The following is a 14395-nucleotide window of genomic DNA, read 5'->3' as shown; positions in this document are numbered from 1 at the left end:
ATTCTTACTCTTAAAAATAATTGGTTAAAGGGTAAAACATATCCATAATTAGAAAATTACATTACAATTTGCCAAGTAAAATATAGATAAACATAGAGGAGAAACATCTAACACATTAAACCTTACTGGAGGATATGACATTCCTCCAATGTGGCAGAAAGATTCCTGGTAGAACAGCAGAGACAGAAAGATGGAGATGGGACACAGCATTGGCTTCTGGAAGTTAAGTGTGGACCAGTGTTGGAAGTACTTGGAAGAAGTAAAAGGGATGGATAATGGACAACTTTTCATGCTTCCCTGTTATCTCATTTAATTTTCTCCACCTAAGGAGACCAACTTGACATATTATCATGGCTATTTCACAAATTAGAAGACTTTTGAGCAACAGTCACAATTACAAAAAAGAACACTAGATTCTAAGAAGATAGATCTGAATACTTCAGATTAAAGAGTAAATAACTGGAGGTGAGGTTAAGAATGGGAAGAAAGCAGAAATACAAAATAATAGAGTGATGATCACATCCCATGGAAAAGGAGAGAGACTGGGCTGATGGCTGGAGAGGTATATGGTCAAGGGAGATATTTTGCTTTATTTATTTCGTTTACATATGTCTTTATACTGAAGCTTAAAGCAAGGAGGAAATAGAAGGTACTGAAGAAAAATAATGATTAGGAGAAGAGACTAGATAATAAGAGAGGTAAGGAGCAGAGGTGAAGGGATTACCCTTAAAATAGTTTGTCAGTGTGTATTAAGTATTTACTATGTGTGAGAATCTGTTGTAAGTGCATTAACATGTTTATGAGGTATGTACCATTTTACACAACTTTAAAGAAGAGAAAACTAACGTACAGTAAAGGTAAAATAATTGTCTCAATATTACTGAGCTGGTTAATGCTGTAAATGGGACTCAATCACACCACTAAGCTCTATGAAAGTAAAGGAAGAAAAATATTACTTAGTTTGTAATTCGTGACATTGCCATGACCACACACATATATAATGTTCATTCATCAAATCTGGATATTATGGTGACATAGTTTAGATCTAATTAACAAGAGTTTATTGAAAGCAAAATCTTAATTCCTAAAGTACAATCCCTGTTAATTTTTGTCTTCCTAGCAGAATGAGACAAAGGAAAAGCTAAGATGATTTTTTAAGCACTTCAGTTCTTTCCTCCCAATATATGACTTATTTTTAAGCATTTCAGTTCTTTCCTCCCAATATATGACTTATTTCTATCAAATACAAAGATGTTACCCAATTTGAAAAATATTTTTCAGTTTTGGCATATATCTGCAAAAAGGATGTTATATTTTATCTTCAAGAAGAATATGTCTTTTGAAAAATGTTTCCAAGTGATTGATTGTTCCTGATGCTGCTGTGATCAAAAATCAGGTTTGGATGAATGAAAAGGTTGGTTTCTTTAAACTCAATAAATGTATCCAAATGTTCTGCTCGCTGTCTCTTACTCATGAGGAATCTCGCTAATTTGAGTCCATCTGAATATTTAGAAACTGGAAGTTTTATTTTCAGAAGACTGCTGAATTAAATTATTTAGTAAACCTGGTATATCAATTAACTATTCAATTAGAATATTAATCCAATCCTTGCCATTTTATTGGTGAGTGCGTATAATTTATTGATCACTAATAATATTATCATGAAATTGTTTTTAAGCACAGTTAGGATAAGTTGAAACATATAGGACCTCTTTTCTGGCCATAATAGAATAACACAGTCCAAATTTTTTCATTTCACATGTTCTGCTAGAAAGTATATAAAGCAATCATTTTCAGACATTTTTCAACAGGCAGCAAGTTTCTGTGATTGCTCAGAGAAGGAAAACAACAAGGTAGTCCGTTAGATCACCTGGCATTCTGACTGCAGGCACACATTGGACCACAGAGCAATAGGAAATAACACAAGCATAGCATTCGGGCCTCACTGAATTTAAGTTACAGAATTTAAAGTTTAAGGAGACCAAAGTTGCTGAGTGCTGCAGTTTTAGAAAGAAAAGAGTTAAACAGAAAAAGAGCTCCAGAAATCTGTAGAGAAATACTTGCTTGTTGAACACCAAGGGCAAGATTCCATGAAGTGGGGCAAACAGCATTGAGGAACTGTGAGCAAAGCGGTTTCCATGGTCAATTCAGTGCTAGAAAATGGGTGTCGACCAGCCTGAGTAAAAAGTATTCACTGATTACTCAGGACATTCATGAGAGACCCCAGAAGAACCAGGCCTTTTCAGTGAAAGTAAAGAGGAGTGTAGATCTGCTCTGACAATGATTAAAGGTAAGCCTAAAAAGATCACACGGAACTGGAACTAATTAGGAGTCTGCCAGAACAAAGCCCAATCCTCATACAATAAAAACAATAAATTTCAGACAATTCACAACAAAATATCACAATATCCAGAATCCAGTCAAAATTACTAGACATGTAAAGGAGCAAAATTAAATCACAACCAGGAGAAAAAAAAACAATAGAAGCAGACAAGGAAATGAGGAAGAACATGAATTCAGAGATAGATAAAGATTTTTAAATAGCTATAAAGTTTTGTTACTATATTATGTTAATTATGTTAATTAAAGAAGAGGGAGGAAAGAGAAAATACCAAAAAATAACCAAATACAACTGCTAGAAATGAAAATATATAATGTATGAAATAAATAGTGGGATTTTAAAAAGAAGGGACTAATATGAGATCAGGCATGGCAGAAGAAAATATTAGTAAACTTGAAAACATAGCAATACAAATTATGTTAAAAAGACTACAGGGAAAGTATAAGGTTTTAAAATATCAACAGGGCATCTGTTAGCAATAGAATAATATCAAATACCCTTATATACAATAAAACTGGAGTTCAAAAAGAAGGGGTTGTGAAATAGAATTATTTTAAAATAAATAGCCGACTATTTTCCTAATTTAATGGAATTTATAAACCTACGCTTCTATGAGAAACTCAATGAACCTCAACTGGGATAAATACAAAGAAAATCATACCAATTCATAGTGATCAAATTGCACAAAATTGTTCACAGAAATACAATTTTATGAGAAGCTAGATACATAATCTATATTTGCATAAAATACAAATAAGCAGTCATAAGAAACTATGAAAGCCAGAAAAAAATAGATAGCTTTAAATTGGTGTATGAAATATTTTCAAGTTAGAATTCTGCATTCAGTTTGTGTGCTGAAGATTAAAGACCCACACCCACACCCCAGCACACACATATATTGCTGAAAAGACACCCCCCATAAAAAGATTAAATAAAAAATTTCAGAAATAACTGAAATGTATATTGTCAATTTGTTCTTGACAAAAATATCAAGTAGAAAAACAATAAGACTTTTTTCAATACGTGGTGTTGGAACAACTGAATATGCATCCATGTGTAGGGAGAAACACCTACCCATCCACACTCATGTGACATATAAAGAAATCTCAATAGATGCTAGTTATCTTCATTATTTTTTCTAACATGCACAATTGGAATAATGGTATTAGTTCAACTGATCAGTCTAACTTAAGTGATGGCAGGCAGGATGTAGCTAAGTGGGTCAGTGAGGAAGGGGAGAGAGTTGTTTATGAGATGAATACTGGGAATGCCATTGTAATGCTGTTTAATTTATTTTTTAATTTAGGAAAGAAGACATACTGATCTACTTTTAGCTCAGAATTCATGCAAGAAATAAGTTTTTGTACTAAAATGGTTTTAAAGTGCCCCTCTCTCTGCTAGAGTGAACAGAGAATGCTGAAAGCCACAAGAAAAGGCATATTCACCAAAGAGAACAGAGCCAGGAGAGAGCCTCTGGGAAAGAGAAGGCTTTAGAGACATCGTTTTAACTTGGCAGTAAAGCAAACAAGCAACATAGCCACAGGACTGTTGGAGTGCGACAATGTTTTCTCTAGAAATAAACATTCAAGTCTTAGGATTTGTTTTGAGCAAATGCATAAGAAATAAATAAAACTTGTATTTGAAAAGTAATATGCATGTGTATGTGTGTATAGAGTGTGCCAGGACACTAGGGAGAAAAACAGCATCATGAAACACTCTAAGGGTAAATACAAAAAAAATGATTTTGTTATTTTTATTATGACATCTGAAACATCACTTTCAAACCTTTCAGCATAGGTGATGTATCCATCCTACAGTGTCTGTGAGCCTTATTTTATTCCTTAGTAAAATAAATCCATCGGATAAAAGGGTCTCTTTAGTTCATCCTAGATTTAATGGTCGCTATAGCATCTCCCCTTTTCTCTGAAAAAAAATATATATATGATCCATTTTCTTTGGAAAGCTTAACCCAATCTCTACAGCACCCTTGACATGAAAAGAAATGCTGTATTGGTTATTTTTGCTTAAAAAAGAGTTTGTTTAGCATGGAAAAATCTTTCTTTGCAGCTTGTGGGGCGATGATCAAGAGAGACAAAATTTTATAATCTCCCTTACAGAGCTCTTCATGGCTGCTACAACCACATATTAAAAGTCCCCCTTACAAAGGCATCTGCCAGATGTTTCATGTGACACTGGCTTTCCTAAGGAAAGAGTGAGGCCATATGAGCCAGATGCCAACCTCATCTAATTTGTTGAAACATAATTCATTTCCAATGAGGATATTAGATGAGAGAGGAAAGAGTGTTTTTATAGACTGCAGAGAAGTAATAGTGGAGGAAATAACTTGAAATAGACTGAGAATGATTTTTGGTCCTAGGAGACTTGGAAGTGAAATATGAGTTCCTTGAAACTGCCCTCAGGTCTTTAGGCTGCTTTAAAGTGTTCTATGGTTCGCCAGAAATCCCACTCCTTTTCTTACAACAACTACTAACAATACTACTTGGGTTGGCTTTAGGGCTTTTAGATGTGTTTATAAACACCTGTTAACTGTTGTTCACATGGGGAAACATGGTTCTTCACTGGCTAGCAACAATACTTGTTCATCAAAAAGGACACGTGTTGCATAAGGCACTGTGGCTACTCATGTGTACTGGTGAACCATCTTCTGGAGCAAAATGCCCTAGTTATCATAGATACCCGGGTAGACTTAGAGTATTTTACTCCAGACCATGACAACAACTTCTCCCATATTCCTTTTAATTTCTTCTACACTGACTGGGTTACTTCTGCCTTGAAACCTGATCAGACCTCCACCTTTTGAAAAGTACGAGATTTCTTTAATAGAATTACCCTTCAGGATTTTATTCTGAAAGAAAATTACACCGTCCCAACTTCTCTCATTTTGTGTTATAAAATTAGGTTAGCAGACTCTTTGTTATTAGCCCCAAAGAAGAAATAAGTCACAAGTGGATCTTAAAGAGAAAACTAGTGTGGGGAGAGTCAACCCTTTCCCTGTATTCCACTCACGGCCGTGGAATAAATGTGTTTTTACAAGCCACGAGCTTCCAAATGGAGAATAGAGACACTAAAGAGGCATCTAAAGGTTGCTATTCCAATTGAGCTGTGGGCAAATGTCACAGGAAGTCTAGGAATCAGGGTCGGGGGCAGGAATTGAGGGCAACTCAGTTTCTAGATGTCAGGACATAAGCCACAAAGAACCTAGTACAGAAGACAGCAGAGTTAGAGTCATGGATGAAAGTCAAGGTCCAAATCTGGTAATATAAAGAAAGATAAAGTAAGAATCAGGCCTGGAACAGTCGGCCAGTCTTGGCCGGGAAGGAAGAAGTAAATTTTGGTCTAGATTAATTTAGGAAAAAAGTTTCAATTGACAAGGAATTTATTTAAAGGTCCAGGCACCCAGATGCTTGGATAAGCATCAGATTATATCCAAATGTGCCATCTCTGGCTCACACTAGATCTGTTACAGGGCTTGCTTTCAGAATCACTACCTTCCCATCAAGAGGGTGTTTTCCTGACTCACAACTCAGCTCCTCCACTAGTCTTAACTAGTCGTTTTGCGAAGTGAGTATACACAACTAGAGTTCCTTCCTCATCAACTGATATAATTGTGCTTGTATCTGCAAATGGTCCATCAATTCACATGCCAGTGTATTTTGTGAATGTCCCTAGCTCAGAGACTTTTTAAAAAATATAGAAACACAACGTGATTTTCACATCTTTGCTCCTACCTGAAGAACAGCTGGTAACACAGATATCTTCACATTCCTCACAACTGCATCAGAATGATTTCAAGAAGTGTTTGAGACCTTTCTGCATCTCAGTTCTGTGTTCAGTCATTACAGGAGACATTCAATGCTTTCCCTTAGGTCAGGCTCCTGGGCCCCTCATCTATAACACTGAAGTTAAACAGGAATTTTTCTTGCTAAAGACTTACATAGATTTTAGTGAGAATGATCTGTGGTTTTCATCACATTTTCTTCCCCAGATCAGAGGTTTCCAGAATGTGAGTATGGTAAAAAGTAAAGGGTGGTCGGGGGTGGATGAGAATCATGACAATGTCCTACTCTTTGTTCACTGGCCTCCCATGTTCGACTCTGCTTTTGCAAATCCAATTTCCTCCTCCCTTGGTAAAGTTATATCTGTGCAAATCTCAGATCTCCTACATACAGACTCACAGCACGAATTGCCAGTGGCAGGCCAAGAGATGCCTCAATTCCAGAATAAATGGAGTTTTATGAAAAAATATCATAGAACCTATGGCATATAGAATCATTGGCGTTCTCAAGTATCATAATAGACATACAAATATGAACTTTTTTTAAGGTTTGGAAAGGCTGAAGCACTAAATCTTGTTTTCAAAATTCACTTAAGTCTTAAAATTGCCAAATTTTTATTCATAGAGTAAGCGGCAACAAAATGTCTTGAGGCTTTCTGGGACATAGATGTCTTTTCTAAACTGTTTATCTCTCCACACACCAGGGTGGCCTTAAGCTCCCTTAATCCTGTCATAACATTTGCCCTAGAAACCGTTAAATAAATGAAGCATCACTTATTTATTCTATGAAGACATATTCCTTATCTTTCTTTTGTTGAATTTTCAGTTTCATTTATCTATTATACATTTATATATTTATCTACCTATCATCTATGCATCATCTATACTCTGTGTTGGGAAACCCAAAGACGAATCCCAGCACTAATACTGCAGCCTGACACTCATAGTGCCACAAGGTTTTGAGCTCCTGCCATGTACATGTGTTGGTTGATTCTCACAACATTCTGAGATGGATATTACTATCCTATTTTGCTATGAGAAAACAGAAGCTCAGAAAGGTTAAGCAACTTGTCCAAGACCACACAGCTTTCAAGAAGCACAGGTAAATTTTGAAGCCAGGTTTGTCTCCAAAGCTAGTGCCTTTTCCATTATGACACTGCCACTTAGCTCTCTGTGCCTCCCTTTACCTTTCCTTGGGGCAAATAATGCTAATATCATAGGATGGTTGTGTGAATTAATTACAAAATGTGAATGTACCTGGTACAAAGCCTTAGGAGCCTTAGGTACATTAGGGCCCAAATACTATCTTCACATTAATTTATCCCATTGTTTTTAGTTTACCTTTTTTTTCAGCTGAAATTAATCTATTAAAGTCTGCAGGGAGCTTATCCTCTAGAAGCGTTTAGGATACTGTGGGGAAAGGGAAAGGCACTGTTGTTTCTCAGAGCCCTCAAAAAGATGCTGAAGGTGATAAAAACAAGGAGGCAGGGCCGGGCGCAGTGGCTCACGCTTGTAATCCCAGCACTTTGGGAGGCCGAGGCGGGCGGATCACGAGGTCAGGAGATTGAGACCACGGTGAAACCCCGTCTCTACTAAAAATACAAAAAAAAAAAAAAAAAAAAAAAACTAACCGGGCGTGGTGGCGGGCGCTTGTAGTCCCAGCTACTCGGAGAGGCTGAGGCAGGAGAATGGCGTGAACCCGGGAGGCGGAGCTTGCAGTGAGCCGAGATTGCGCCACTGCACTCCAGCCTGGGCGACAGAGCGAGACTCTGTCTCCAAAAAAAAAAAAAAAAAAACAAAGAGGCAGGATTCTGAAGGAAGAACTAAGGATAAAAGAAGTTTGTAAATGAGACTGAAAAATTTGGACCAAACTAGGAGGAAAAACATTAGATAAAATGTTACAAAAACAAGGAAGAAAATATTTTGAAAAAGACCTCAAATCATTTAAAAGCAGTATATCATAATTATAAGAGCTAAGCTTATATGACTCTTTATGTGCCAGCCCTATTGTGATATATATATACACACACATAATATATATTATAAATATAAATTAAATTATATATAATATAGAATATATATCATTTATGTATTTTATATATAATACTGTAATATATACATGCATTTAAAATCATTACATTTCTCACAACAATGTACAAAACAGATACTATTGTTATTCCCATTTTACAGAATAGGGATTTGAATATTAGAAAGATTGGCATTTTTCACAGAATTAGAAAAACTACTTTAAAATTTATATGAAACCAAAAAAGAGCCCATATAGCCAAGACAATACTAAGCAAAAACAAACAAAGCTGGAGGCATCATGCTACCTAACTTCAAACTATAATACAAGGCTACAGTAACCAAAACAGCATGGTACTAGCACAAAACAGATACAGAGACCAATGGAACAGAATAATAACTCAGAAATAATCCCTCATATCTGCAACCATCTGATCTTTGTCAAACTTGACAAAAAGCAATGGGGAAAAGATTCCCTGTCTAATAAATGATGCTGGGAGAACTGGTTAGCCATATACAGAAAATTAGAAACTGGACTCATTCCTTACACTTTATACAAAAATTAACTCAAGATCGATTAAAGACTTAAATGTAAAACCCAACACTATAAAAACCCTAAAAGAAAACCTAGGCAATATTATTCAGGACATAAACAAGGATAAAGATTTCATGAAGGAAATGTCAAACACAATTGCAACAAAAGCAAAAATTGATAAATGGGATCTAGTTAAATTAAAGAGCTTCTGCACAGCAAAAGAAACTATCATCAGAGTGAAGGGACAACCTACAGAATGAGAGAAATTTTTTTCAATCTATCCATCTGACAAAAGTCTAATATCCAAAATCTGCAAGGAACTTAAACAAATTTACAAGAAAAAAAACAACCCCGTCAAAAAGTGGGCAAAGGATATGCACAGAAACTTCTCAAAAGAAGACATTTATGTGGCCAACAAACATGAAAAAAAAGCTCAACATCACTTATTATTAGATAAATGCAAATCAAAACCATTTGAGATATCATCTTATGCCAGTCATAATGGCGATTATTAAAAAGACAAGAAACAGATGTTGGCAAGGCTGTGGAGAAATAAGAACACTTTTACACTGTTGGTGGGCATAGAAATCAATTCAACCATTGTAGAAGACAGTGTGGCAATTCCTCAAAGAGCTAGAACCAGAAATACAATTTGGCCCAGCAATCCCATTGCTGGGTATATACCCAAAGGAATATAAATTACTGTATTATAAAGATACACGCACACATATGTTCACTGCAGCACTATTCACAATGTCAAAGACATGGAATCAACCCAAAAGTCCATCAGTGATAGACTAGATAAAGAAAATATGGTACACATACACCAAGGAATACTATGCAGCCATAAGAAGGAAGGAGATCATATCCTTTGCAGGGACATGGATGAAGCTGGAAGCCATTATCCTTAGCAAACTAATATCGGAACAGAAAACCAAACACTGCATGTTTTCACTTATAGGTGGGAGCTGAACAATAAGAACATATGGACACAGGGAGGGGAACAACACTCACTGCGGCCTCTTTGGGGAGGGTGGCAGGGAGACCATTAGGGAAAAGAGCTAATGCCTGTTGGGCTTTATACTTAAGTGATGGGTTGATAGGTGTGGCAAACCACCATAACACGTGTTTCCCTATGAACAAACTGCACATCCTGCACATGTATCCCAAAATTTAAAATCAAATCAAATCAATTTTTTTTAAAAATAACAATTATAGTAAAAAGAAGTAGGAGACATCCAGTAGAAACCATGGGGTTAATCTGAAATAAGCATGCACAGAGAGGCAGTAGCCAGATCCCAGATAACCTTGCATGTTGTATTATGGCACATGGGTGGGGCCACTGCCCAGGGAGACAGTGGTTCAACTCTTGGAATTTTCATCGTCACATGTTATGGCAGGGACTGAAATATACAATGCAGCATAAATGCTCAATATAGTGTCAGCTCAGTATAATCCCAGGATGATTTGGCTGGCATACCAAGCAACGTAGTTGGTTTGGGGGTGTAGAAAAAATAACGAAGGCTAGCCTATGATGTGGTAGATTAGGTTTGGATCATGATCCTGAACACCATAATCCTGAGTGTTGAAATCTCAAAAGATAAAAATCCCTAATGTCTAAAACTCTGAAAATCACAATCATAGGATAGTTGCATCATGTTAGGCAGAACTATTACCTTGTTTTTGTTATTATTGTCTTTATTTGGGATTCAAGTATGCTTTAAGGACATGAACTGAGAATTAAATATGGTTAAGGAGATGTTTTTGGCTGCCAAGTAGACAAGGGGTGGACTTGTGGACTTAAGTTTAGGTTTCAACTTGAATGGATTAAGGAATACCTAGAAACCTGGTAAAGCATTATCTGGATGTGTCTATGAGGGTGTTTCCATAGATTAGTGTATGAGTCTGAGTAGAATAGGTGGCAAACATCTGCCCTCAATATTGGTGGTCACCATCCAACTGGCCAGGGGCTCAGAGAGAACAAATACAGAAAGGGAATGGCACTCTATCTGAGGGCTAGGACAGACTTTTCTTCTAGTGGCCTCAGAACACCAGTCTGTCTGGCCTTTAGACTCCAGGATTTATACCATTCTGCCTTCATAAAATGCTCTTTGTCAGAGAATAAAAAGAATTCAACAAGCTCAGTGACCTGTTGAACCAAAGACACTTGCTAACTTCCTCCAGTGTTAGAAAACACATTACGTGGTGAAATAACTTGATTAGGGATTTGACTATTGAAGAAGACAGAATTCCTATATTTACCACAAAATCTAACACAGAAAAACTAGCACATGCTTCATTTTGGCTAATAGATGGCACTTTCAAAACTCTTTGTACTGTTTATATACAATTCATGACCCTGTTAGATCTGAAAATTCTAGAACTCTAGAATTAGAATTCTGGGATTCTACCTTCTCATTTACGTACTAATGAATGGAAAAAATGAAGCACTTTATAAAAACACTCATTTGAAGATTTGGTGGACTTTGCAGAAGAAAATGAATTTAAATCAAATCCTCAATCCATAATGACAGATTTGAAATTGGGTATGAACAAAGCTTCTAAAAGTGAGTTTCAAGGTATTACCTACCAATAATGTTTGTTTTATCCATTAGGCTCAGTGCATTTGGTGGAAAATTCAGATGAGCACATTGGTCACCTGATAGGGCAATGACAAAAACTGTAGTTCAAAAATGTGTCATTTGCCCGCATTGGCATTCCTTCCAGCTGATGACATTCCAGGAGTTTTTAAGGAATTAAAGCCACATTTTTCTGAAGAAGCCAGCAAAGCTACTGACGGGTTCAAAAATAATTATGTGCATGGTAGGATAAAAAGACACACAACGATATTGCTGTTTGATCTCCAATCTTGTTTCTGCCAAATTTGTTGCCTGTAAATGTAGGCATGCAGAATGTATTTCTGCATACCCAAAACAACAAACAAATAAATATCTTTCAAATAATTTGAATTCTAGCTTTAGAATTATATTTTCAGGATTTTGATCTTTCAGCACTTCAACACTTGGGATGATGGCGTGCTTGTGTCTTTCAGGATTATAATCAGCTCCCTGGTAGATTATGTTCACTTGTCTAATACTTCTTACATTGTATTATAGTCATTTTTCACAAGTCTTTCTCCCACTGTAGGCTTAAAACTCAGGGAGTGGGCAAATTTATATCTACCTCTACATCCTGTTTAAAAGATGAAAGCAAACTTTAAAAATAAAAATGAATAGGGCCTATAATTTGAGAAACATACATCTTTCAGTGCAAAGGAATCTGTAGATTTAGCAGTGGGAAAGCATGCTGACAAGGGGACAGTGCCCCTTGCAAAGAGCCTTGCGAAAAACACCCAGGATTAAGGGCTTTATCTTGCATGTGACGGTGAGTCATCGAGGGCTTTAAAAATGGCATGGTCAAATTTACTTTTGAAAAGATGACTTTGAGTGCACTAGAGACAAATGCGTCTGGCAGCAGGAAGTCCAGTTAGGTGGCTGTGGCAACAATACAGAGGGGAAAAAGGAGACCTAAATCAGGGAAGTGGCAGAAGAGAGGTAGGGGAGAAGGCATATTAGAGAAGCAACCAGGAGGATTTTGCAACTTCAATTGCTCAACTGACTATTATCGGTTATTTACTATTTACTAGGCAGGATAGGGAGAAATTGTCCCCAGCCCTGCTTCTGAGGAACCCAATTATTTTAGGGGGAATGAAAAAAGTCAGGTGTTTTCTATTATAAAATGAGAAGAAACGTACTTTATTGGCAAATATTTGGAAAAATCCAGTGAACACTGCTTATGATAGTACTCTTTAAATTATTTATTTATAGGTATTCTTAAAAGCAAAAATAGTTCCAGGTACTATTCTTTACATTTGTTAATCCGTTCAATCCTCCGAACAGCTCTATGTGGTAGGTTCCAATAATAGCTCCATTTTACAGATGAAGAAACCAAAGTATTGTTGTTATTGAATTACACCAAGTAGCTCATCTGATTATCATAAAAATATGCCATGCCTTTAGAATGCAACCTTAGACAGCAGACAATAAGATGGAGCTAATAATATAGTACAAACTGATCTTTTCCTAAGTTTAGGGGTGTGTGCTGCATGAACGTAGGTGAACAAAGCTGGGCCAAGAGTCACTTTGCTATGACTCTGATCCATTCCTGCAATCCAAGGTGCTAAACTAAATGAGTGGCTGGATATATGAAAGCATGGATGGGTAGTTGGCTAGTGGATGAAAGATAGATCCATCTCAGCATGTGATTTTTAAAACAGGTGAAGCCAGTTGATCTCATATAACATATATGTGATAGCTCTTAAAGAGAAGTCAAGGCCGGGCATGATGGCTCACGCCTGTAATCCCAGCACTTTGGGAGGTCGAAGCGTGTGGATCACCTGAAGTCAGGAGTTTGAGACCAGCCTGGCCAACATGGCAAAACCCCGTCTCTATTAAAAATAACAAAAATTCACTGGACATGGTGGCGGGTGCCTGTAATTCCAGCGATTTGGGAGGCTGAGGCAGGAGAATCGTTTGAACCCAGGAGGCAGAGGTTGCAGTGAGCCAAGATTGCACCATTGCTCTCCAACCTAGGCAACAAGAGCGAAACTCTCAAAAAAAAAAAAAAAAAAAAGAAAAGAAAAGAAAAAAAGACAAGCCAGACACCTATGGGTATTTGGATACACTTCCTGGGGGACTTCATTATCATGTTGCATTTTCTCCTTTAAACTGAAGTTTGATTAAGCCCCTGGCTTTTAAATTTGGTTTCCCTTGCTTAGACCATCTGGGGACATTTGCATTCCTCATTCAGAATTTTGAATTCCCAATCCAGGGGTCAGTGCCATGCACTATTTGGCCAATCCTCCATGAACAGGGGAATTCAGACTAGATGGATGGAAGAATGGATATATCATCAACTGGACCTCATAAATTACTAGATTAGAGATAACAGTTGGGCCCAGAAATGTATCCCTTATTCTTCAACACTTTATTTTTGTTTCCACTTTCTACAGCTTGTCTTGGCAGAATAATTTTTAGCAGAATTATTCTTGATTGACTGTCTTCTTTATTTTAAGCCAGTATCTTATCCATGCCTAGAGCAAAAGTTATATAATATTTTGCTAGGATAACTGGGAGTTCAGCTATTGGAATTCAACAATTAATAACGAAAGTATCAAGTCATGAGATTTTCCATTCTCTATAGGGTCTCCTGTTTGTCTGACTTTGAACTTTGAAGATTTTTTAGGAGACACCAGATTTCACACTTGAGTGGGTTCCTGCCCTCAGGTTTAACCAATATGCTTTTTCTCTCAGCTATAGCAGATACTGTTCTATTTTACTCGAATTCAAGTAAAATAGGGCTTGCTTTGGTGTACACATTCATCCTATGGGCCTTTTGTTCTTTTACTACTATTTTTAAAGGAATGTCCATATTTTTGTCCAGTTTTATCACAGAGACAACTGCTTAAGAGTAAGGATTAGAGCGTGAATCAAGGTTCTATGAAAACCGAAGCACCAAACATGATTCTAGGATATCCTTTGGATTCCAAGTGCAATGCATTTAGCTCCTTTATATGCATGATATCTCTAAAAGAGATTTAATTCATCAGAGTTATGGTATGATAAAGCACAAAGTCTATTAGCTTTGTTAGGACAAAAGTAGACAGTTATGAGCTAACCTGAAATTTACTTATTTTAAC

Source organism: Nomascus leucogenys, chromosome 20, assembly GCF_006542625.1.
Source record: "Nomascus leucogenys isolate Asia chromosome 20, Asia_NLE_v1, whole genome shotgun sequence".
Lineage (NCBI taxonomy): Eukaryota > Metazoa > Chordata > Mammalia > Primates > Hylobatidae > Nomascus > Nomascus leucogenys.
Note: the sequence above shows the minus strand (reverse complement) of the source record.